Here is a 13,525-nt window from a genome sequence, read left to right as displayed (position 1 = left end):
ATAACACAAGGATTTCATCATTTGTGAAACCACGCTGAAAATAATCAGCAATTTGTGCATTCATAACTGAGTTGGCCATAACATGCAATCTGTTTGTGACAATACAGTGATTAACTGTGATAAATCTGTGGAAACTGCATGTTGCGAGTGCCCCACAAATGAAGTTGGATGCCCAGAGGTTGAGGATGTTGTATACTCAGCCTCTGGCTGAACAGTTGAGTATCACAACTACTACAACTACTTGCAGTTGCTCTGACAACAACAACAACAAAACATTGAAACACTGATCCTTCCTACTTGCAAGCAGGTTGCCATCCTATTTTCACTCTTGTGTGACTGAGCCATTAAAAAAATAACTAACACACACACACACACACACACACACACACACACACACACACACACACACACACACACACACACACAGATATGCTGACTCATGTATATCTGTAACCCCCACATACTGTAGTTTTGGAGCCTCTAATAAATCTCCTAGTACACTGAGGCTGGGCTTTGCTGTTAGGCACACCCAAAGGCACAGTCGATCTGGTTTTATTTTTTATTTTTTTATATGTGTGTAGGCTGTTGCAAACATGTCACTGCAGATGTAATCCAGATAATTTGTGTGTGTTAGTATGATGAATGGTAGCATGCATGAGGCTTTGATTAACTGCCACTGAGGTCAGATTGCAGTGGTCAGCCAAAAGGCCAAAAGCTGTTCGAGCTGTCAAAAAGGCATCCACTAAACACTGGCACACATGCAGACACACACAACGAGGAAATGTTCTAATTTCTGTTTAGAGCAGGACTTAAACAATTTCCTACAGCTCTCTTTATATGTGCAAAGTTTTTATACATTAGCTTTCTGTAGATTTAAGGGTGACAGCTTTTACTGTTGGGTCCAAATCACTGGGCAATAAATGAAAAATCATTATGAACAATAATAATTTCCTAAAATAATAAGTGAAGCTTACAGTGAGGCTGCAAGTATGTTTTTTTGTGTGCTCTAGCTTTGCAGATGCTGCAGAAAACTCATCTATTTTGTTTTCACTAATAAACATTTTGAAAATGTAAAGGTCAAAGCTCTGTCTACTTTTTTTCTTAGAATGCTTTTGGAAAAGACAGCCAAAAAGAAAATCAGCAAGAACCAAAACCTTATTTTAAGGATGAGGCAGATTCGGCGAGCCGAGACCATGAAATGAGCAAGAGAAGATTTAAAAAGGTTAACCTCTATCTCTCTGCACTTATCTCTCCACTCAGTTCATTTCATTCTTTCTTTCAACAGTCCTGTCGTACGTCTGATGGCTTAGACCCCTGCCAGTATAATGAAAGTGGAAAGTGTTCCTTTTACCCCCCATTTACTAGAAGGACAGTAACTTATATTTCACATGTGAGTACTCGTCACTGATTTATCATCATGTATGTCTTATCAAGCAGGTATAAATTTAGCTTGTAAAGCTGTCACATTAATGAATGACTGGAACTATGAATTAAACCAAACTGAAAAGCTTCACTTAAAGTCAAACTGATTCATGTAAAAAATGAAACTATGGCAGTGATTAAAATTTCAGGCGCTGTTGCTGTGCTAACCCTTAAATATCCATGTAGAGACACTGCAGAGGGGCATGGTTTGCGGTGCCACTGCAGAGAAGGCCGACGCACCTGAGCGGCAACCGCAATCAAAAGTCTGTCTGTGCTGACTGTGCTGCTCCCCAAAGGAGGGCCGCGGAGCAAATGCCAGGCCCACCACCAGCCCACTCACCTGCTCAGCTCGAGCCGGAGGTCAGTGCGCAGAGTACGTGGGAGGAACCTGCCATGCCATTGCTGGAGATTTAGGCGCGCAACAGAACTCACCAGCCGGAGGTGGGTGTGGAGGCGCCTGAGGGAATTCGCCACCCGGAGGTGGAGCTGTAGGCTATGGGGTGCGAGGCACCTCGCCAATCGGAGGGGGAGGAGGAGGCGTGCGACAGTACTGTGAAGCCGGAGGTCGGCGTGCTGGCCAAACCGGCCTCCAACCAGCCTTGTAACAGAGCGTTGAAGTGCTGCGTGGTCCTGGACGGCAGGCGCCTGTCCAGCCACCAGTGAGCCCCGGGTCACCAACCACACCCGCCACCAGCGTTGGGAAGGTTACTTTTAAAATGTATTCCACTACAGATTACAGAATACATGCCCCAAAATGTATTTTGGAACGTATTCCGTTACGTTACTCAGTGACAGTAACGTATTCTGAATACTTTGGATTACTTAATATATTATCATGCTTTTTACAACTACATGAATGTACTATTGCTGTGTGATTTATTAGTATTACTGAAGGCTACTCGCCATGCCAATACCAACTAGATGTTTACATCTTAATATAAAATGAGTAACAGTAGGTAGGGTAGACATTAGGCTGCACTTTTTGCAGCGATCTCATATAGAAAACTATTCCGCGCGTATATAAAACAGGTCCGCGGCTCCGAACCGTAGTAAAGGGACCTCTGGCCAATATGTTATGTTCTGTGTCGGGCTGGTAGCCGAAAACTAGCTTTACTTTGTTGTCTGGGTCAACTTTGCTAGCGAGAGACAGAGAGAGGCGTTGAAAGGCTGCTCCAACGGAACATATTGTTTCAGAGGAAAACACGAACACGGTGTACAGTCGAGTCTTAATAGCTTACTTACAACTGGGCTCGTCAGGCACTCTTTTTGGCTGCAGTGGTTATTATTATATTTACATGCTTCCAGCTCCCGTTTCTGCTCGGTGACAGCTCATACTTTGCTTTGTACTTTGACTCTCCTTTTTCTCCCTCCCTGTCGCTCACAGACACATAACGGGTATGGCAGTCCATTCTCTCTGCAGCACAGACTACACTGCCCATGAGGCTACATTCTTTAGGGCGATACCTGTAACACTCTGCCTATTGCCTTCATATGAAATCATTTTTAAACATATTTCTTCACGTCATTATGAGACATGAGATTGAGACACGGGCATTTAGCCTCTTAATGCATGTTTTGTTTGGGTTTCCATCGGCGTGGAATTACCAAAAATAGAGAGGGCATAGCCTAACATATGAAACGGCTACATTTCACTGTATGTTATACTTGTATAACTATGCATGTGACAAATAAAGAACCTTGAACCTTGGGAAAAGACCGCCGTGTAATCCGTTTATTTCAACAAAGTAACTGTATTCTGAACACCACCTTTTTAAACGGTAACTGTAACGGAATACAGTTATTCATATTTTGTATTTTAAATACGTAACGGCGGTCCATGTATTCCGTTACTCCCCAACACTGCCCGCCACATAGACATATACTGAAAATTAACTAATATGATGAAAGAGGCAATCGGCATCTTCTTGCAGGTCACCTATGTGTAGAACCAATACATCCTATTCTTTCCTAAGCCTCATTTGATCTCATGCTCCAGCCCAACCACTGTCTTTTAAATCAATCAACCTTGGAAAAATGTTTTTAAGGTATTTTATTCATCTTCCTATACTAGTGAAGACAGATATAAAAACATTTTTACGGCCACAATTCTCTTTCACTTTGTCACTTTGTCTCCTCTCATATTTCCTCATCTCACTGTACTTCTTTATGATACCCTTTCTATTTCAGCAGTGCCGACTAAACTTCACTAGGTCCACCTTTTTCACCAGCTGTTTTTGTTTTACACTTTTATTCCACCGGTTTGTTTGTCTTTTGTCTCACTTTCTCTCAACCCACCTAATGTACCTCTTTTAGGGCTAGTATTAGTATTTTCCCTTTGTCCCATATTCTTTGCTGGAAGCCTCTGATGACTGTTTCATTTCTTACTGAGAGTCCTCAGGGACATGAATTTTTAGTTTGTGAAAAAAAAAAAAAATCACCCGGCAGCGTTGGAGTTTGGGCCTCCCTGTCAGCAGTGAACCCTCACCAACACCAACATCACCACCAGAAATGGGATTGTTGCCTCAAGTCAACAATGTGCTACAAGAATACCAAAATTACATGATTTTCTGTGAAAATGTTATGAACCACTGCCCTGCTGCATGTTTTGCTCAGAAAATGCGAAATGCAGTGATTTATTGAAGCATGTGCAAACATACATGGAAATACAATATGCAAGGTAGAAACAAGGTGTGTACAGTTCTGACATGAATGTGAAACAGAGGAGGACATCACATTTCTGGCATTCAAATTTTGGACTGCTATTTCATCCGGTTACTCCATTAGAATGTCTCAAAGTACTCTCCATGCTCCCGAGATACATGCACACAAGCATGCACGTGGACAGATATGAACACTTACATAAACACATATCCAATATTTTTGACCCTGAACTGACCTCTTGACTCCTAAATGTTCCTCGGACCAGATTCTGGGCAAAAACAGAACATCCTTATGGTCCAATCATGTTCTTTCTTCCTAAAAGTTTTTTGTCCATTTCCTGGAAGTTAGTACAAGTTCACGTGAGTGGAAGGTTTGATTATTTATATATTCCATCCATCCTTTTCTGTTTATCTAATACCCCAGCAGTCAGTGGTCTTGAAATGTTAATCTATACAGGTTCTCCTGGGGACTTAAATCCCTGCTCCAACACACCCGATTAAGATAATGAACTGGATATTAAACATTGCAGCAGCCAGGAACAGCAATGGCGCCACACCCCCCTCCTGCAATGGAGCAGACCTTGTTTTGTTATGCTATATCAGGTTTCTTTGCACCATCTGAAGACATGCAGGAGAGGTTAACTTTCCTAATTATGAATGTCAGCATTAATGGTTATCGCTCTCTGTGTCCACCGTGTATTTGACTGTTTCAGGGTGTAGATCTCTTCCCCAGTGGATTCAATTGCAGCTGCCTAAACCCCTTAAGAGCATAAACAATAGCACTAATGGATGGAGTGGTTTCTGTAAGTGACCTGTCTGATCCTTCCTTTATTTAAACATCAGTGTATGTGAAAGAAGTGCGTACCACGACATTCATGCAATCATCCATTAAGCAGTGCTTTTACCTTTGGACAAAACACAAGCTACGTTTCAGTATATGTGCAGGTGATTTGTATAGGCGGTTGATGGCTCCATAAATAGAAATTTGACCCCAGAGGTCCACAGAGAGCCTAAGTCGATTTACGTTGCGTATATATTTTTCTCTTTCTAACTTGAGTATGAGACCAGAAACCTGGTAAAATCATATGTCACATGTCTATGACTATAAACAAGAATGGAAAATATGGCAAAACCTCAATATTCAATATTAAGTTTTGTGATGAGTTATATTAACAGTGTTATTGTCTTTGCACCTTCCCTTAGCTGGTATCTGAATCAATGTATAAAGTGTTTTATTTCACAATAAACTGAAATATTCTAAAAACTATGCCTACGTTTGCCACGGCAAACTTATTTCCATTAAATCTTAACCATGCACACCCAAATCGGTATCTATTGATCATTTTAAAAATGCTTTCATGATTCATTTTTAATACCAAAATGGCATGATGAGCTCATGATATTCAGATTTGCCTTTGCAGAGCTGTGTCCTTTCAATTTGTCCTCTAAATAGTCAAGCACGGGTACATGTGCTGCCTGCTGATTAAAAGATTTCAAACAGAACTAGACATGACTACAGAACAACAAGTGGGTGGATGCTTTGAAGAAAACACTGAAACAAATGATACTTTCTGCTAATAAAGTCTGTATTTTTGTACGGAAACTATGCAGACAGTTGTGATGTAAGAACAAGAAAATGAGGGCAGATTTCCCATTTTGTCTCATGTATTAAAATCAGTATATACCGCTTGATGTGCTGTGTTAAATCTAATCCAGTACTTGTGAAACCTAATAGAGCTTTCTTGTCGATTTTTGCTTTACAAAGCTGCTACATTTTCTGTTGTTTTTGGCATTGTCAAAATGATGACAGTGCTACTTATCTTTAACCCTGAGGTCATTGTGCTTTGTACATTTAAATATCTGAAAACTTCTAATACTCTGCTCCCTCGTGAATTTCAGTGGTCTGACAAAATAGGAACAACTTTAATGCAGTTTAGTACATCATTAAATCCCACTGTGACATCATTAATAAACATAAAGTAAATTAGACTGTAGGAGAAACAACCTGATGACAAGAGGGCAGCTCACTTGAACCTTCCTCTTGGTTTCATAGCAGAACTGGTAGAATTAGTATTTTGTCCAATCATCATTTGTGACTTCTGAGTAGAAGTTGGCGTATTCTCACGTGCCTGGCTATTCCCATGTACCTTGCGGTTACCGTCTCCGGGCTAGTGAAGAAGTCGTCCACAAAGATGGCTGTGAAAACATGGTGCTGGCCATGATAAGACTATCTGGCGAGGGGGCATGCATCAGGGGTCACTGTTGACCTTCAGCATTGCACTTAGCACCATGACATGTATGCATCCCTGGTAAACAACTTTAATCCCCTCATTCAATTCACATGGCTTGTTTTTGATGTCCTATCTCATGTTGGAAGCTTTTCTGTTTGACCTGTCACACGTATTTCTTCATTTCTAGCTTTTCTCTCTGGATCACAACTCACTGGACCACGCACTACTGAGCAGCATTATGTGTTATTAAGAGCAAAACAGATGTTGTTAATAAGCCATAGTCAGACAAACTTGACTATGGCTTATTAACAAATTGAATGCATAAATTGGCTTATCATCACTTGCAATAGTGAATGGGGTGTTCAAATGTTGTGTTCATCTGTATAATATTAACATTTAATCAACTTCAGATTCTTAGTTTCAGTGTTGTGAATGTTGGTGTGGGAGTAGTGGGGGATCACAACTGTATGTCATGAATTCTGTAGAAGTCACTCAGGTGAGCGACAAAATGTTTCTACCACTGAAAATGCTACGTCCAAGTGAACAGAATCAACTTTTTGGGGTACCAAATACAGTAACCCAGACTTTTGTGTTTTTTGAAAAGTACTCCTTTACCTTTGTTCAAAGTACACTTTTATTTTAAAAAGAACAATGTGGCTTGGAACAAGCACTCTTCCCATGCATAAAATACAAGCACACACCAAATTGCATCATAAAATATTAAATTAGTTTTAACAGGCTTCTATGACTATTACTCGCCCTATTGCCATACACTATATGTAGAAACTACCACCCATGGCAGTAAACAAGTAATTAAAGGTAAAAACTATATTAAGAAATCTAATTATCAGATGATATGATGAAATTCAAGAGCTCCAAATGGCTTCCTTCGTTTGTTTCTCTGCACTATATTGTTTACTGGAACACACCATGATGTCCACGATGATAGAAATTCTCATTACCCAACAAATATGTAAATAATGTTACTGAACACAGCAATTGATCTAGATTTGTTGCAGCGTATGTGCTGGCAATATACCACCTAGTTAGTTAAAGGGGGGAGGGAGTGCAGGCTAACTGACTTATTAAAGAAGATGCTTATAAAACTGTTGAAGCACAGCAAAGTCAACTGAAAACGTTTAACATTGTCTGACCAAATACTGGATGTGTATTTTTTGAAACTGTTAATATAGTATCATACATTAGGTAAAAACTGATCCAAAACTTCATTCAAATAAATATAATGTGAATGTGTTAAAACAATAAAAAGTGATTTTTCTGAGCTCCTGGTTCCAGGAACTGATAAACTGGTACTCCATCACATTTCAGTTTGTGTATCATATATGTTCAATAATTTAGACTGCTTCTGAAAGTAAAACATTACTTTGGCGAAATTTTAAATATTTAAGGCAATTTTTCCAGGGAGGTTCTCACAGGAGCTTACAAACTACACATTATGGCCATCAATTCGTATCAAAGATATATTACATTTGCAACAGCAAATACCATCTGTTTATGTTCATTTGAGAAGGCCAAGTTTTTAGTACAAAAATGAGCCTGTATGTTCTTGACCGTGACCATGGAGCATGCCCACAAGCAACGAAGATAAAAATAGATGGCAGAGTAACTGAGTTCAATCCAATCAATATCCCAATAGTCCCTCAGACTCCTGATCAGTTTGAAGCTTCTTCTGAAAGATTTGTCCAAAAGCCTCAAAGAAAATGCACTATATAGGAATGCCTATAGTTTCTAGCAACCCAATATCACGGCAAAGCTTGTAATGAACACGCCGGTGCACCGTGTCCATTTCACACTTTGCTTCTCCAAAAAAAAATGTACACCGAAGTTGCAGTAAGCTGCATTAACAACAGAGGGAGCAGATATTTTATTTCAAGCTAACATGAAAATAATCACGGGAAAGTGTTTAAACAGACATTATTAACACATTTACATGTATATAAATATTATCCGCCAACTTAATCGTTTCCGGCGATTAAGGACCCTGGAATGTACTCAATGCGGTTTTTGCTCACTACTGACTTTGTGGCTTTAAATATATTATCTCCCCCTGCTGGTAATCGATTTTCAGCAGCTAAATCCCTTAAATTAAAGTCTGCACTTCAGCTACAACCCTCTGTGTTGGCACATAGATGCTACACTATAAAAATGACTTTCTTCGGGAGAAATAGGAATTTGTTTTATGTATTTAAGTCAGAAGGATTATTCTCTGTTTTTTCTGACCAGTTACTCTTGGTGCTGCCTAGATCTCGGCTTAAGACCAGAGGTGACTGTGCGTTTGACCTGGTTGCACCCAACCCGTGGAACAACCTTCCCATTACTATTCGCGTGACTCCATCCAATTATTTAAATCACGATTAAAAACTCACTTATTTAATCTTTCTTTCCCGGTTAGTTAACGCCTTTATTATATATCTTCTACTTAAAACCTTTGTTTTTAGCAAGCTTGATTTGATATTCACTTTTATTTTTGTGTAATTAGTGCCATTGACCTGTTAGCATATTCAGTAGTTTGTTAATGGTCTTATATTATTCATGTTTTAACCTGCTGTTTTATTGTGAAGCACTTTGGTATACTGTTGGTTTTTAAATGTGCTATATAAATAAAGTTATATTTTATTGTATTGTATTTCTTGTTTCTAATTGCAACAAAAGCAAATACAAAAAAGGTGTTGTGTTCTGGACTATTCGAGAACACAGAACTGTGGCTAACCATTAAAATAAAATAAACACAGCTAATCATAGTAAGCAAGGTCAGCAAGGTGCATCCACACACTGCTTGGGTGTAACACTCACACACAGATACTTAGAGTTAACACAGAAATGAAAATATTAGAATTTCTCTCACCCAGAATGAAGTACAGGTCGTTTTACTGTAACTTCTTGACCTTTGTCGTCATGAGGTTGCCAAGCAACAAAAAGAGACCACAGGAAGTCATTGCCCCCAGGCATGTAGCCGTCCATAAAATGTGTGTTTATTTTAGACTTTTGATTCTTTCATTTTTAAACAAATGGCACATGCAGAAGAGCATATTAAGAACAAAGCTGCGGGTACCTTTGGACAGTGGTAGGTTTTGCTTCTGGCAGGCAGAATTAATATGTGCCTGCTGTTCCACTGTTTTTCTTTCCTTCTTTTTTTACACACAGCCTAGTTCATAAATCAGAGGCCTTCCTCCACTTCCTTTGGAATGTTAATATGGAGTGTTGGTGCTGCAGAGAACAAAGGTGAGAGGATCATGTCTGCTTAGGTAATCCTGTTGGTGTCAAACAGGCTAAGCTTTTATTTTCTGAAGTCAAGAGGAGACAAGAAGGAGCGAGTCAGATGGACAGACTTCCTCACAAGAAGCAAAGATAGACAGGTAGATCATTATGCTCATCGTTAGAGAGGCATGCCAAGTGATGGGCAAAGGCACGGATTGAACTAGGGAGAGGAAAATGAGCAGAATATTAAAATCCTCATAACAAGACAGATACTGTGGTATTATCTGTATGGGGAGATGGCAAGGTGAGGGTAGATGACACAGAGATATATAATAACAGATGGCATAAAACAGAAATGTGCAAAGAAAGACAGGTTAAAAAGGAAAGAAACAGAGTATGTAGCAGTCATTGGACTTAATTACATCTATTGCTCAGCTTAGAAAGATCTCATTCATGTTTCTTCTAACATCAGCTACATTAATTGGAAGCAATATCTGAGCTATTGTGCCCTTCCCCAGTGTCATTCAGCCTTCATTACAGCCACTTTGATACTGAAATGAAGCAGCCTTCAGCCGAATTGTGGCCATTATACCACAGAGGCTTGCTGCTATTCAACCAAAATTACATAGTAAAGTTCCTTTTGGATTTAGCTCACTCGGTCTGGATGGGTAATTTTTTGTTTGTTTGTTTTTTTTAATTTTGAACATGTTTGTATGTGTCTCTCTGAGTGGAGATGCATTTGCACATAGGGATGTGCATCAGTGAGCTCAGATGCTGGTGTGTGATAGCACATTTGTATATATTCTAGTGCCTTCATGCAGATTTGATTATGGCTGCTCCTGTAATACAGTACAGGGAGTGCAGAATTATTAGGCAAATGAGTATTTTGTCCACATCATCCTCTTCATGCATGTTGTCTTACTCCAAGCTGTATAGGCTCGAAAGCCTACTACCAATTAAGCATATTAGCTGATGCGCATCTCTGTAATGAGAAGGGGTGTGGTCTAATGACATCAACACCCTATATCAGGTGTGCATAATTATTAGGCAACGTCCTTTCCTTTGGCAAAATGGGTCAAAAGAAGGACTTGACAGGCTCAGAAAAGTCAAAAATAGTGAGATATCTTGCAGAGGGATGCAGCAGTCTCAAAATTGCAAAGCTTCTGAAGCGTGATCATCGAACAATCAAGCGTTTCATTCAAAATAGTCAACAGGGTCGCAAGAAGCGTGTGGAAAAACATGGCCAAGGTAAGAAAGGCTGAAAGACGACCACCACTGAACAAGACACACAAGCTGAAACGTCAAGACTGGGCCAAGAAATATCTCAAGACTGATTTTTCTAAGGTTTTATGGACTGATGAAATGAGAGTGAGTCTTGATGGGCCAGATGGATGGGCCCGTGGCTGGATTGGTAAAGGGCAGAGAGCTCCAGTCCGACTCAGACACCAGCAAGGTGGAGGTGGAGTACTGGTTTGGGCTGGTATCATCAAAGATGAGCTTGTGGGGCCTTTTCGGGTTGAGGATGGAGTCAAGCTCAACTCCCAGTCCTACTGCCAGTTTCTCGAAGACACCTTCTTCAAGCAGTGGTACAGGAAGAAGTCTGCATCCTTCAAGAAAAACATGATTTTCATGCAGGACAATGCTCCATCACACGCGTCCAAGTACTCCACAGCGTGGCTGGCAAGAAAGGGTAAAAAAGAAGAAAAACTAATGACATGGCCACCTTGTTCACCTGATCTGAACCCCATTGAGAACCTGTGGTCCATCATCAAATGTGAGATTTACAAGGAGGGAAAACAGTACACCTCTCTGAACAGTGTCTGGGAGGCTGTGGTTGCTGCTGCATGCAATGTTGATGGTGAACAGATCAAAACACTGACAGAATCCATGGATGGCAGGCTTTTGAGTGTCCTTGCAAAGAAAGGTGGCTATATTCAAAGTCAAAGTCAAAGTCAACTTTATTGTCAATTCTGCCACATGTACAGGACATACAGAGAATAGAAACTTTGTTACTCTCAATCCCTAGATAAAATAGAAAATGAACATTTAAATATAAGAGTGATTAAAAATGCAAGTAAAATATTTTAAAGTAAAAAAAATTAAATAATATAATACAATTTTACATATAACAAGAAAGCTATACAATATAAGGGTAAATGACATTGAGTGCAAACCAGGCAGAGTAGTGCAAATAGGCAAATAGTGCAAATGGAGATTTGGTAATGTACGGTATGAGATAGTGTAACACAAAGTGTAACACATATTGGTCGCTGATTTGTTTTTGTTTTGTTTTTGAATGTCAGAAATGTATATTTGTGAATGTGGAGATGTTATATTGGTTTCACTGGTAAAAATAAATAATTGAAATGGGTATATATTTGTTTTTTGTTAAGTTACCTAATAATTATGCACAGTAATAGTCACCTGCACACACAGATATCCCCCTAAAATAGCTAAAACTAAAAACAAACTAAAAACTACTTCCAAAAACATTCAACTTTGATATTAATGAGTTTTTTGGGTTCATTGAGAACATGGTTGTTGTTCAATAATAAAATTATTCCTCAAAAATACAACTTGCCTAATAATTCTGCACTCCCTGTATGTGTTTAAGTGAACACAGAGCAAAGCATTAACGGATACGAAGGACAGACATTTAATCAGAGAGCAAGGACCCCGAGGCTATGAAAATTTAAAACACATCTACTAGAAAATTGTAGTAGACACTGTAGAAAATACACACAGTTGTGCAGAGATGCTCAAAATTCACATGCACGTTTCAACTTACTGGCAATTACAAGGAGCTAAACACACACCAATACACTTGTCTGTGGGAAACACACATTCAGGTGCACATGTTAACCTTGGCTAGAGAGTTAAAGTAAGAATCCTTGAGTGAAATCCTAATCTTATCAACTCATAACACCTTCAGCTGGCAAGCAAGTACAAAAAGAGAGCAGATTTAGTCTTCTGTTGAACAGATACATACACACCCCTAGCAGTGTTGTAGCTGCAGTATATGTGGACAACTGGCACACGGCATCGCTTAAAGCTGTGTTGTTGTTTCCTCTATATAGCTATGTTAAAAAAAATAAAACAACACAAATAGGCATCACATTTATACTGATCTATAATCTATCCTGCTAATTTATGATGTTGTCTCTTGTTCATGTTCACTCTCATCTGCATCAGTAGAAGATCTACAGCCAGCTTTTGGGCTTTTATGTATCATCTGCCGTAACAGGTCTGCTAAGTGATTTTTAAATTCTGAAACAGTGAAACAAGACCAGGGATCAGCAGCAATTTAGTTTGCGCCTTTGTTTTATGGTTATTCACTAAAATAGAAAAAAATGTGTGCAGTGCAGTGAGACTAATATGGATTTCTTTTGAATTGGAGTCGTAAAAGTCTGGCTTAGTGCAACTGCTGTGTGTGAATAATTTATAGATGCTGGAAAATCCACCAAAGTTATAAAATGCTGCATGAAAAAGGATTTTATTATTTGACGTAGAAATTATTGAATTTGATTGGAAAATCTTCCCGCCGACTCTTTGAGACCCAAGAAGAGTGCTGCTAATTTCGGAATTGACAGGACAGGTTAGCCTCTGTTGCTGCGCCCTACGTAACGAACCTCCACACACGCTCACGTGCACATTTGCCTTTCTTCAGAACCTGTTCCAGTGAGTGACATCGTTAATCCACTTTTCTCCGCGCTACACCTTCGTCTTCTTCTCTATTTTGTCATCTTCCTTCCTCCTTTTCAATTTGCTAACATCTCTACTATACCAAACGCCTGTTCATTAAAGAAATTCAGTTTAGCGTCATAATATAAGCCCTTCACCTCAAGTCTGTAAGTTAGCCTTTAGGTTTTTAAGAGATCCTCTCCCATTTTATAATTTCAAATATGCATTGCCTTATGTTAATATACAGCAAACCTCTTGTCCAACCCTGTCAGACTGCTCGCTAACCAATCTTCACACCCCAAACGAAAAAAG

Source organism: Rhamphochromis longiceps, linkage group LG14 (genome assembly GCF_057381845.1).
Source record: "Rhamphochromis longiceps isolate RC_006_pf linkage group LG14, R_longiceps_female_GT1.1, whole genome shotgun sequence".
Classification (NCBI taxonomy): domain Eukaryota; kingdom Metazoa; phylum Chordata; class Actinopteri; order Cichliformes; family Cichlidae; genus Rhamphochromis; species Rhamphochromis longiceps.
The sequence above is the reverse complement of the archived record's forward strand: the minus strand, read 5'-3'. Positions refer to the sequence as shown.